Source organism: Triticum aestivum, chromosome 5D (assembly GCF_018294505.1).
Source record: "Triticum aestivum cultivar Chinese Spring chromosome 5D, IWGSC CS RefSeq v2.1, whole genome shotgun sequence".
Taxonomy (NCBI): domain Eukaryota; kingdom Viridiplantae; phylum Streptophyta; class Magnoliopsida; order Poales; family Poaceae; genus Triticum; species Triticum aestivum.
Window position 1 is genome coordinate 77,269,531 of NC_057808.1, and position 13,593 is coordinate 77,283,123.

The following is a 13,593-nucleotide window of genomic DNA, read 5'->3' on the forward strand; positions in this document are numbered from 1 at the left end:
TGGATTTGGCGGGGAGGGACACTGCAGGCCTCATCTGAAAACTTGGAGGAGTGGGGCGACGGTACGGGAATCGCTGGGTAACCTTAACTTTATTATCTATGCTAGGAGGAACGGGCAGACTGGCAGGGGTTGGCGGTGGCGCTGGCGGCACCGGCGCGGCGTCGAGCTAGGGTTCGAGGGGAAGGGGGTGGGTGGGGGACTGTGAAGGGGGGTGTTTGAGGATACGCCGCGGCTACTGAAAATTTTAGTAATGGTGGGTGGAGATGGTGGTGGACGAGGGAGGGCGACAGTTCAAATGCCTCGGCTAGTGCAATTTTACTGTAAGGTCAGTGTTGGAGGAGTGTGGGCGAAGGTTGAAGTACGGCGGCTACTAAAATTTGGGTAAAGGAATTGATGCGGGGCGGGAGTGCCCAAGATCGCGCACGGTCCAATAACAATATGCGTGTATGATAATAAGGAAAAGTGGCGCGGAACCGCCGATTTTTTCAACACTCAAGGCGGGTAGTTTGTTTTTATATTTCTAGCTAGCTGGTCTATCGCACACGGTTCGTCCTAATTTCCAAATAAACTTACCCGCCTTTAGCTTGCACAGGTGGTGGTTTTACAGCGCACTTGCATCGCACATGGTTAAGCCAGTACCTCCACCCTTTGCTCGCGCTTGTGCGGTCGTGGTGATTTTACAACGCACTTGCATCGCACAAGGTTGAGCCAGTACCTCCACCTTTGCTCGCGCTAGCGCAGGCGTGGTGATTCACGGCGTAGTTGTATCGCACATGGTTAAGATATTATACCCGTGTCCGTTGAGCGTCATCAGAGTCTTTGCAGCAAAAAATAACGTTAGAGAGGGTCAGAAGACAGCCATACCAGCATGTGGCCCAAATATATATGAGTGAAAAGGGTGGTCTGTGATGTTCAAAATTCCAATGCACAACTTTGACCGTGCGGGCCCGCCTGGTTCAATATGTACGTTGTCAGTTTCCCAACTTCGAGGCGACAGCGACGGGGGGGGGGGGGGGGGTCATCCCACGCATGCGCTCAAACTTTATTTGGTCTAGCATGGGACACATCTATATCTATACCCCTATATAGTGTGCGAATAACTTTGAAAGTTGGTCGTTGGATGAAGCCAATCCGACGGTACAGAGATGGCAAATCCGGGCACTACTAGCCGTTGGATATCATCTACATTCCACCAGATTCTGCCACATGTACAATCTAGAAGACTCCATGGTTGAACTTAAGCATAATGCACAAACCTCAAAACACAAGCACTTCTCCTTTGTTCTCTAGAATCTTCCATATCTTAGTTGCCCAAACTTCTTTTTCTAAATGAATTGTCACTTTTTGTTTTTTACTTTATGCTTACAATGCACAATTCCACGAATCTTAAAATAGATTTTTTTATAAAACTAATTGATTTTGGATGACATGCACTATAATAATTAAACGAACATCAACATCATGCATATATGACTCAAAGCTTACATGCTATAGTGTGGTATTTATTCATAATTTGGTTACCAAATTTCATGCGTGCAATGCACATGTACCTTACTAGTATCAATAGGAAACCATCATGGTCCAACCCTTCTCGTTGTTGGGTAAAAGGGATAGATTGTGTGGGCCCCCCTAATTGTCGGTAAAGGATAGTATATATACCTCGGGGGGTGCACAGATATGTGCCACGTCTATAAGCCGCACAAGGGATACATGCTCGAGATGAACACCATGCCCCCTATACCCTGCATGCAACCTGAAAAAGGTTTATGTAATCGCCATGACAGGTCAAGTCAATCATTCTTTAATATTTAGAGGAAAAAATAACCCATAAAACATAAATCGTGGCGGCGGAGTTTCTTTCCGAGAGCTTGCTTATGATTTTTTCTCGGACGAAACACTTCATATAGCAGAAGATAGGCACCGGAGACCTGCCAGGGGGCCCACGAGGCAGGGGGGCGCGCCCAGGGGGTAGGGCATGCCCCCCACCCTCGTGGCCAGGGTGTGGGCCCCCTCTGGCATTTTCTTCGCTCAGTATTTTTTATAAATTCCAAAAATGACTTCCGTGAAGTTTTAGGACTTTTGGAGTTGTGTAGAATAGTCTCTAATATTTGCTCCTTTTCCAGCCCAGAATTCCAGCTGCCGGCATTCTCCCTCTTCATGTAAACCTTGTAAAATAAGAGAGAATAGGCATAAGTATTGTGACATAACGTGTAATAACAGCCCATAATGCAATAAATATCGATATAAAAGCATGATGCAAAATGGACGTATCAACTCCCCCAAGCTTAGACCTCGCTTGCCCTCAAGTGGAAGCCTATAACGATAAATATGTCCACATGTTTAGAGATAGAGGTGTCGATAAAATAAAATAGGGACATGAGGGCATCATGATCATTCTTATAACAACAACATTTATGGATATTGTCATATGATTTCTTATGCTCAAGTAATAATTTATTCAAAATGCAAAGTATGAATCAGAAACTTCATTGTGAACTAACAAACTATAATCTCAGTCATTGAAGCAATTGCAATTTATCATAACATCGGAAAGAGTCAATATAAGAGCTTTTCAGCAAGTCCACATACTCAACTATCATTTAGTCTTTCATAATTGCTAACACTCACACAATACTTATGGGTATAGAGTTTTAATCGGACACAGAGAAAGATAGGGGCTTATAGTGTTGCCTCCCAACCTTTTACCTCAAGGGTAATGTCAACAATAATGATTCATGTTAACTTACATCCAATTGGATATATATATATATATATATATATATATATATATATATATATATATATATATATATATATATATAAGGATCTTTCCAACACAATGTGCTTGCCAAAGGATAAAATGTAAAAAGGAAAGGTGAAGATCACCATGACTCTTGCATAAGGTTAAGAGATAAAAGTAAAAGATAGGCCCTTCGCAGAGGGAAGCAGAGGTCGTCATGCCCTTTCATGGTTGGATGCACAAAATCTTAATGCAAAAGAACGTCACTTTATATTGCCACTTGTGATATGGACCTTTATTATGCAGTCCGTCGCTTTTATTTCTTCCACATCACAAGATCGTATAAAGCTTATTTACTCCACACTAACAAATCATACATATTTAGAGAGCAATCTTTATTGCTTGCATCGATGACAACTTACTTGAAGGATCTTACTCAATCCATAGGTAGATATGGTGGACTCTCATGGCAAAACTGGGTTTAAGGGTATTTGGAAGCACAAGTAGTATCTCTACTTGGTGCAAAGAATTTGGCTAGCATGAGGGAGCAAGGAAAGCTCAACATGTTGGATGATCCATGACAATATACTTTATTTTGGATGTAAGAAAACATAACCCATTACGTTGTCTTCCATGTCCAACATCAACTCTTTAGCATGTCATATTTTAATGAGTGCTCACAATCATAAAAGATGTCCAAGATAGTATATTTATATGTGAAAACCCCTCTTTCTTTATTACTTCCTATTAATTGCAACGATGACCAAAACTATGCTTGTCAACTCTCAACAACTTCTAATCATCATACTCTTTATATGTGAAGTCATTACTCTCCATAAGATCAATATGACCTCTTTGTTTCTTTTTATTCTTTCTTTTTCTTTTATTCACTTAAGATCATAGCAAGATAATCAAGCCCTTGACTCAACACTAATCTTTATTATATATAGCTCACGGACTCGATTACATAGAGGGATCATAAGGCAAAACCCAAAACTAAATCATACTAAAACTTTATTCTACTAGATCAAGATATTACCAAAAGGATCGAACTAAGAAAAACGGTAAAGATAGGAGTGTGATGGTGATACGATACCGGGGCACCTCCCCCAAGCTTGGCAGTTGCCAAGGGGAGTGCCCATACCCATGTGATTATATCTCTTTTGCTGGTGAAGAAGATGGTGGTGATGATGGATAGTCGCACATCGAGCGTAGGAGATCCTCCAATTTGCGGATAATGCCCTTGAGTGCGATGATATGCTCCTTCAACAAAATATTTTCACGTGTGAGATACTTGTTTTGTATACGAGCTAACTCAATCATCTTGAAGGCTTCGATCTCAGTTGGGGTAAGAAGATTGTGATCAAGTTGAAGGATAACTTCTTCTGCTACCGGGGCTTGATCCTCCACGGCCTTCTTGATCCCATCATTCTTGTTGATATCCCCGGGTTCTTCTCTCTTCAGCTCTATCTTCACTAGCCAAGCATCATTGCCCTGATTGTTGGAGGAGGGGGACGACATGATGCCTGGCCTTCACGACTCTGACAGAAAACAGCTCGAAACGAAAACAGAGGATATTTGCGTGGCACGGTGGTCAAAACCTTTGGGAGATTATATAATGAATTTTTACCGAACAAAAGAAGTATCGTGCAAGAAAACGGAGTCCGGAAAGCGCACGAGGTGCCCACGAGGCAGGGGGCGCGCCAAGGGGGTAGGGCGCGCCTCCCACCCTCGTGTCCTTCCCGGACTGCTTCTTATTTTTCTATTTTCTTAGATATTCCAAAACGGAGAAAAATTGCCATTAGAACTGTTTTGGAGTCGGTTTACTTATCGTACCACATACCTATTCCTTTTCGGAGTCTGAAACGTTCTGGAAAGTTTCTCTTATGTATTCCTCCGGGGTTACAGTTTCAATAATATTGGTTTCAACATTTATGGGATTACCTGAGATATAATGTTTGATTCTTTGACCGTTCACCACCTTTGGGTTTGTGTCTTCGAAGTTGTTGATTTTTATAGCACCGGAATGATAGACCTCCTCGATAACGTAAGGGCCTTCCCATTTAGAGAGAAGGTTTCCTGCAAAAAATCTTAAACGAGAGTTGTATAGCAACACATAATCACCTACATTAAACTCATGCTTTTGTATACTTTTGTCATGCCATCTTTTAAATTTTTCTTTGAACAATTTGGCATTCTCATAGGCTTGGGTTCTCCATTCATCAAGTGAGCTAATGTCGAATAACCTCTTCTCACCGGCAAGCTTGAAATCATAATTGAGCTCTTTAATGGCCCAATATGCCTTATGTTCTAGTTCGAGAGGTAAGTGACATGCTTTCCCATAAACCATTTTATACGGAGACATACCCATAGGGTTCTTATATGCAGTTCTATAGGCCCATAATGCATCATCAAGTTTCTTGGACCAATTCTTTCTAGATCTATTAACAGTCTTTTGCAAAATTAATTTGAGCTCTCTATTACTCAATTCCACTTGACCACTAGACTGTGGGTGATAAGGGGATGCAATTTTATGATTAACATCATACTTGGCAAGCATTTTACGAAAAGCACCATGAATAAAATGTGAACCACCATCAGTCATTAAATATCTAGGGACTCCAAACCTCGGAAAAATAATTTCTTTAAGCATCTTAATAGAGGTGTTATGATCAGCACTACTAGTTGGAATAGCTTCTACCCACTTAGTAATGTAATAAACAGCAACTAAAATATGTGTATACCCATTAGAGGAAGGAAAAGGTCCCATGTAATCAAAGCCCCAAACATCAAATGGTTCAATAACAAGTGAATAATTCATAGGCATTTCCTGACGTCTACTAATATTACCAATTCTTTGACATTCATCACAAGATAAGACAAACTTACGGGCATCCTTGAAGAGAGTAGGCCAATAAAAACCGGATTGCAATACCTTATGCGCAGTTCTATCTCTAGCGTGGTGTCCTCCATAAGCTTCGGAGTGACACTTGCGTAGGATCTGTTCCTGTTCATGCTCAGGTATACAATGTCTAATAACACCATCTACTCCTTTATAAAGGTGTGGGTCATCCCATAAGTAATGTCTTAAATCATAGAATTTTTTTTCTTTTGCTGGTATGTGAAACTAGGTGGTATAAATTTAGCAACAATGTAATTAGCATAATCAGCATAGCATGGAGCAGTACGAGAAGCATTTATGACAACTAATTGTTCATCAGGAAAGCTATCATCAATAGGTAGTGGGTCATCAAGAACATTCTCTAACCTAGACAAGTTGTCTACAACGGGGTTCTCAGCTCCCTTTCTATCAATAATATGCAAATCAAATTCTTGCAGCAAGAGAACCCCTCTAATAAGTCTAGGCTTAGCATCTTTCTTTTCCATAAGGTATTTAATAGCAGCATGATCAGTGTGAATAGTTACTTTAGAATCAACAATATAAGGTCTGAACTTGTCACAAGCAAAAACAACTGCTAAGAATTCTTTTTCAGCAGTAGCATAATTTCTCTGGGCATTGTCTAGAGTTTTACTAGCATATTGAGTAACATTTAATTTCTTATCAACTCTTTGCCCTAGAACAACACCTACAGCATAATCACTAGCATCACACATAATTTCAAAGGGTAAATTCCAATCAGGTGGCTGAACAATAGGTGCAGAAATCAACGCTTTCTTAAGTATTTCAAATGCTTCTACACAATCATCATCAAAGACAAAAGGTATATCTTTTTGTAATAGATTAGTCAGAGGCCGAGAAATTTTTGAGAAGTCCTTAATGAACTTCCTATAAAAACCAGCATGACCCAGAAAACTTCTTATACCTTTGATGTCCTTGGAACATGGCATCTTTTCAATAGCATCAACTTTAGCTTTATCAACTTCAATGCCTCTTTCAGAAATTTTATGCCCCAAGACAATGCCTTCATTAACCATAAAGTGGCATTTCTCTTCAATACAAGATTAGTTTCTTCACATATATGCAAAATCGATGAAGGTTGCTCAAGCAATCATCGAAAGAGGATCCATAAACGGAGAAATCGTCCATGAAAACCTCACAAATCTTTTCACAAAAATCAGAGAATATAGCTATCATGCATCTTTGAAAGGTAGCAGGTGCATTACATAAACCAAAAGGCATACGTCTATAATCAAAAGTACCGAAAGGGCAAGTAAAAGTGGTCTTTGCTTGATCCTCAGCTGACACAAGTATTTGAGAGAAACCAGAGTAACCATCTAGAAAGCAAAAATGTGTATGTTTGGATAATCTTTCTAGCATTTGATCAATGAATGGAAAGGGGTAATGATCCTTTTTAGTAGCTTTATTTAATTTATGGAAATGAATTACCATCCTATAACCTATAATAACACTTTGCGGAATCAATTCATCTTTATCATTAGGAACGACAGTAATGCCTCCCTTCTTAGGGACACAACGGACAGGACTTACCCACTGACTATCAGCAACGGGATAAATTATACCTGCCTCAAGGAGCTTTAATATTTCCTTTCTTACCACTTGTTTCATCTTAGGATTCAGCCGTCGTTGGTGATCAATAACTGGTTTGGCTTCTTTCTCCAAATTTATTTTGTGTTGACATAGGGTGGGACTAATGCCCTTAAGATCATCAAGAGTATATCCAATAGCGGCACGGTGCTTCTTCAGAGTTTTCAATAATTTCTCTTCTTCATGCTTTGAAAGGTTAGCACTAATAATAATAGGATATATCTTCTTTTCATCAAGATAAGCATATTTAAGAGTATCAGGCAATGGTTTAAGCTCAAACACGGGATCACCCTTGGGTGGAGGAGGATCCCCTAGGATTTCAACAGGCAAGTTGTGTTTCAGAATAGGTCCCTGTTTAAAGAATACTTCATCTATTTCCCTTCTTTCATTTATAAACATATCATTTTCATGGTCCAGCAAATATTGTTCTAAAGGATCATTAGGAGGCACATCAATAGAAGCAAGACCAATTATTTCATCTTTACTAGGCAATTCCTCATCACGGGGTTGTCTACGAAATTTAGAAAAATTAAACTCATGAGACATATCATCCAAACCAATAGTAACAACATCCTTTTCGCAGTCTATCCTTGCATTGACAGTATTCAAGAAGGGTCTACCAAATATAATGGGACAAAAGCTATCTTGTGGGGAACCAAGAACAAGAAAATCAGCAGGATATTTAACTTTCCCACACAAGACTTCAACATCTCTAACAATCCCAATCGATGAAATCGTATCTCTATTGGCAAGCTTAATGGTAACATCAATTTCTTCTATCTCAACAGGTGCAATATCATGCATAATTTCTTTGTATAAGGAATGAGGTATTGCACTTGCACTAGCACCCATATCACACAAGCCATGATAACAATGATCTCCTATTTTAACAGAAATAACAGGCATGCCTACCACAGGTCTATGTTTATCTTTAGCACCAGGTTTAGCAATTCTAGCAGTCTCATCACAGAAGTAAATAACATGCCCATCGATATTATCAGCCAAGAGATCTTTAACCATAGCAATATTAGGTTCAACTTTAATTTGCTCAGGGGGTTTATGTGTCCTAATATTACTTCTGTTGACAATAGTTGAAGCTTTAGCATGATCCTTTATTCTATCAGGGAAAGGTGGTTTCTCAACATAAGCAGTAGGAACAATAGGATCATCATAAGTGATAGTCTTTTCTTCAACTTTAATAGGTGCAACTAATTTTACTTCAACGGGAGGATTATATTTAAACCACTTCTCCTTAGGGAGATCAACATGAGTAGCAAAGGATTCACGAAAAGAAGCTACTATCTCAGAGTCAAGTCCATATTTAGTGCTAAATTCACGGAAAACATCGGTATCCATAAAAGATTTAACACAATCAAACTTAGGTGTTATACCTGACTCCTTACCTTCGTCGAGGTCCCATCTTCAGAGTTGCCTTCAATTCTTTCCAATAAATCCCATTTGAATTCAATAGTCTTCATCATAAAAGAGCCAGCACAAGAAGTATCGAGCATGGATTGATTATTACGAGAAAGTCAAGCATAAAAATTTTGAATAATCATTTCTCTTGAGAGCTCATGATTGGGGCATGAATATAACATTGACTTAAGGCCCCCCAAGCTTGAGTGATGCTTTCTCCTTCGCGAGGCCAGAAATTATATATATAATTACGATCACGATGAGCAAGATGCATAGGATAAACTTTTGATGAAATTCCAATTTCAACCGTTTGTAGTCCCATGATCCCATATCATCACATAGCCTATACCATGTCAATACATCTCTCTTCAAAGATAAAGGCAAGGCCTTCTTCTTGATAACATCATCGGGCATACCTGCAAGCTTAAATAACCCACAAACTTCATCCACATAGATTAGGTGCAAATCGGGATGCAATGTTCCATCTCCTGTAAAAGGATTAGCTAGCAGTTTCTCTATCATACCCAAAGGAATTTCAAAGTAGACATTTTCAATAGGTTCAGTAGGTTGAGGAGCAACTATTTTCTCTACTGGTCGGGGTGAAGATACCCTGAACAAGCCCCTCAAAGGATTACTTTCCATAGTAACAAATGACAACAAATTTCAGCACACTGTATAAATTTTTCCTTACCAGATTCCACCTACCAAAGGCGCTTCACTCCCCGGCAACGGCGCCAGAAAAGAGTCTTGATGACCCACAAGTATAGGGGATCTATCGTAGTCCTTTCGATAAGTAAGAGTGTCGAACCCAACGAGGAGCAGAAGGAAATGACAAGCGGTTTTCAGTAAGGTATTCTCTGCAAGCACTGAAATTATCGGTAACAGATAGTTTTGTGATAAGGTAATTTGTAACGGGTAACAAGTAACAAGTGTAAATAAAGTGCAGCAAGATGGCCCAATCCTTTTTGTAGCAAAGGACAAGCCTGGACAATTTCTTATATGAAGGAAAACGCTCCCGAGGACACATGGGAATTATCGTCAAGCTAGTTTTCATCACGTTCATATGATTCGTGTTCGGTACTTTGATAATTTGATATGTGGGTGGACCGGTGCTTGGGTGCTGTCCTTACTTGGACAAGCATCCCACTTATGATTAACTCCTATTGCAAGCATCCGCAACTACAAAAGAAGTATTAAGGTAAACCTAACCATAGCATGAAACATATGGATCCAAATCAGCCCCTTACGAAGCAACGCATAAACTAGGGTTTAAGCTTCTGTTACTCTAGCAACCCATCATCTACTTATTACTTCCCAATGACTTCCTCTAGGCCCAAATAATGGTGAAATGTCATGTAGTCGACGTTCACATAACACCACTAGAGGAGAGACAACATACATCTCATCAAAATATCGAACGAATACCAAATTCACATGACTACTAATAGCAAGACTTCTCCCATGTCCTCAGGAACAAACGTAACTACTCACAAAGCATATTCATGTTCATAATCAGAGGGGTATTAATATGCATAATGGATCTGAACATATGATCTTCCACCAAATAAACCAACTAGCATCAACTACAAGGAGTAATCAACACTACTAGCAACCCACAGGTACCAATCTGAGGCTTTGGGACAAAGATTGGATACAAGAGATAAACTAGGGTTTGAGAGGAGATGGTGCTGGTGAAATGTTGATGGAGATTGACCCCCTCCCGATGAGAGGATCGTTGGTGATGACGATGGCGATGATTTCCCCCTCCCGGAGGGAAGTTTCCACGGCAGAACAACTCTGCCGGAGCCCTAGATTGGTTCCGCCAAGGTTCCACCTCGTGGCGGCGGAGTTTCTTCCCGAGAGCTTGCTTATGATTTTTGCTCGGACGAAAGACTTCATATAGCAGAAGATAGGCACCGGAGGCCTGCCAGGGGGCCCACGAGGCAGGGGGGCGCGCCCCCACCCTCGTGGCCAGGGTGTGGGCCCCCTCTGGTATTTTCTTTGCTCAGTATTTTTTATAAATTCCAAAAATGACTTCCGTGAAGTTTCAGGACTTTTGGAGTTGTGCAGAATAGGTCTCTAATATTTGCTCCTTTTCCAGCCTAGAATTCCAGCTGGGGCATTCTCCCTCTTCATGTAAACCTTGTAAAATAAGAGAGAATAGGCATAAGTATTGTGACATAACATGTAATGACAGCCCATAATGCAATAAATATCGATATAAAAGCATGATGCAAAATGGACGTATCATTTTATTACAAGCCTCTTACAAACCGGAGCTTCTCTCAAAGAAGCCTCGTGGTTCCGATAGGGAAACGTGTCCCCCTTTTGGGCGAAACGTAATCACTGCCTCTTTTTGCCTTGTATTTTGTTCTATGGGCAACATGGAACGACATGATATCCGTGCTGAAATTTAAACTTATTCAGGGTTCGTTTGGCATTTTTACACACTAATTGAGTTTCCTAGGCATTTAATGTCCATAATTCAAATCTGAACTTCAAATACATGCTCCAGTTCACCAAAATGGCTAGAAAATTTATACATGTCTCCTTGGGTGCATGTTTAGGTCCCATGCCAGGAATGGGAACGAATTACAACCGTACCCATGTCGTGGCTCGTCCTCAAACATTTGGAATCTCGGTTTTTAAATCCCCGTAAATCCTAAACTCACCAGAAAGTCATCAAAGGTGGGATGGTGTCACGTCATGGCACATATATGTCGTGGTAAAAACATTTTCCAATTTGGGCCAAGCTTTATTACAAACCTCTTACAACCCGGAGCTTCTCTCAAAGAAGCCTCATAGTTCCGATAGGGAAACGTCTTCCCCTTGCGGGCGAAACGTAATCACTGCCTCTTTTCCCCTTGTATTTTCTTCCACGGGCAACATGGAACGACATGATATCCGTGCTGAAACTTAAACTTATTAAGGGTTCGTTTGGCCTTTTTATACACTAATTGAGTTTCCTAGGCATTTAATGCCCATAATTCAAATCTGAACTACAAATACATGCTCCAATTCACCAAAATGGCTAGAAAAAATTAAATATGTGTCCTTGGGTGCATGTTTAGGTCCCATGCCAGGAATGGGAACAAATTACAACCGTACCGGTGCCCTGGCTCGTCCTCAAACATTTCGAATCTCGGTTTTTAAGTCCCCATAAATCCAAAACTCACCAGAAAGTCATCAAAGGTGGCATGGTGTCACGTCATGGCACATATATGTCATGGTAAAAACATTGCCAATTTGGGCCAAGATTTATTACAAACCTCATACAAACCGGAGCCTGTCGCAAGAACCCTCGTGGTTTCGATAGGGAAACGTGCCCCCTTGTGGGCCAAACCATAATCGCTCCCCCTTCTAGCCTCGTATTTTCTTCTACACGCGACACGGAAGAACGGGAGATTCACGCTGAACTTTGAAATTATTCAGGGTTCGTTTGACCTTTTTTATTCATTAATTAGCTTTCTAGGAATTTAATGTCCATAACTCAAATCCGAGCTACAAATACATGCTCAAGTGCACCAAAATGGCTAGAAAAAACGTATATGTTTCCTTGGGGTGCATGTTTAGGTCCCATGGAACGAATGGGAATGAATTCAACCGTCTCGCCGTCCTGGCTCGGCCACAAACATTGCGAATCTTGGTTTTTAAATCTCTGTAAATCCAAAACTCACCAGGAAATCATGAAACTTGGCATGGTGTCACTACATGGTACATATAATTGTCCAATTTGGGCGAAGCTATATTACAAGCCTCTTACAAAACGAAGCCTGTCGCAACCCTCGTGGTTCCGGCAGGGAAACATGCCCCTCTTGTGGGCAAAACAATAATCGTTGCCTCTTCTCGCCTTGAACTTTGTTTTCTACAGGCAACATAGAATAACAGGAGTGTCGGGTTGAAATTTGAAACTGTTTAGGGTTCGTTTGGCCATTGTATATATCTATACCCCTATATAGTGTGCGAATAACTTTCAAAGTTGGTCATTGGATGAAGCCAATCCGATGTTACAAAGATGGCAAATCCAAGCACTATTGGCCGTTGGATATCATCTACATTCCACCAGATTCTGCCACATGTACAATCTAGAAGACTCCATGGTTGAACTTAAGCATAATGCACAAACCTGAAAACACAAGCACTTCTCCTTTGTTCTAGAATCTTCCATATCTTAATTGCCCAAACTTTTTTTTCTAAATGAATTGTCACTTTTTGTTTTTACTTTATGCTTTGCAATGCACAATTCCATGAATCTTAAAATAGATTTTTTAATAAAACTAATTGATTTGGGATGAGATGAACTATAAGAATTAAACGAACATCTACATCATGCATATATGACTCAAAGCTTACATGCTATAGTGTGGTATTTATTCATAATTTGGTTACCAAATCTCATGCGTGCAATGCACGTGTACCTTACTAGTATTACTAATTACTAAGTTTTCTACGCATTTAATGTAGTCCATAATTCATATTTGAACTACAAGCACATGCTCCAGTGAAGCAAAATGGGTGGGAAATCGTACATGTGTCATTGGGTCCATGTTTAGATCTCATTTAAGGAATGGGAATGAATTACAAACTTGTCGTCGTCCTGAAACATTGAGAATCTCAGTTTTTAAATCCTAGTAAATCAAAAACTCACCCAAAAAACATGAAACTTGGCATGGCTTCATGACATGGCACATATATGCCATGGTAAAAAAATTGTCCTGTTTGAGAAGAGGCGCACACATTAGTAGCCAGTGAAGTCCTTTTTGAAACAAAAAGCTGACACGTTAATATCACAAATGGTTGTATTATATTAACCGTGTCGAAATTTAACCATACTCGGTGGCGTGCGTGCAGCTGTTTGATTAGACGGGACGAGCACGAGAAGTCCGCTGTGCAGGCTCGACGGGACGCGTGCAAGCAGTCCGCCGCGCAG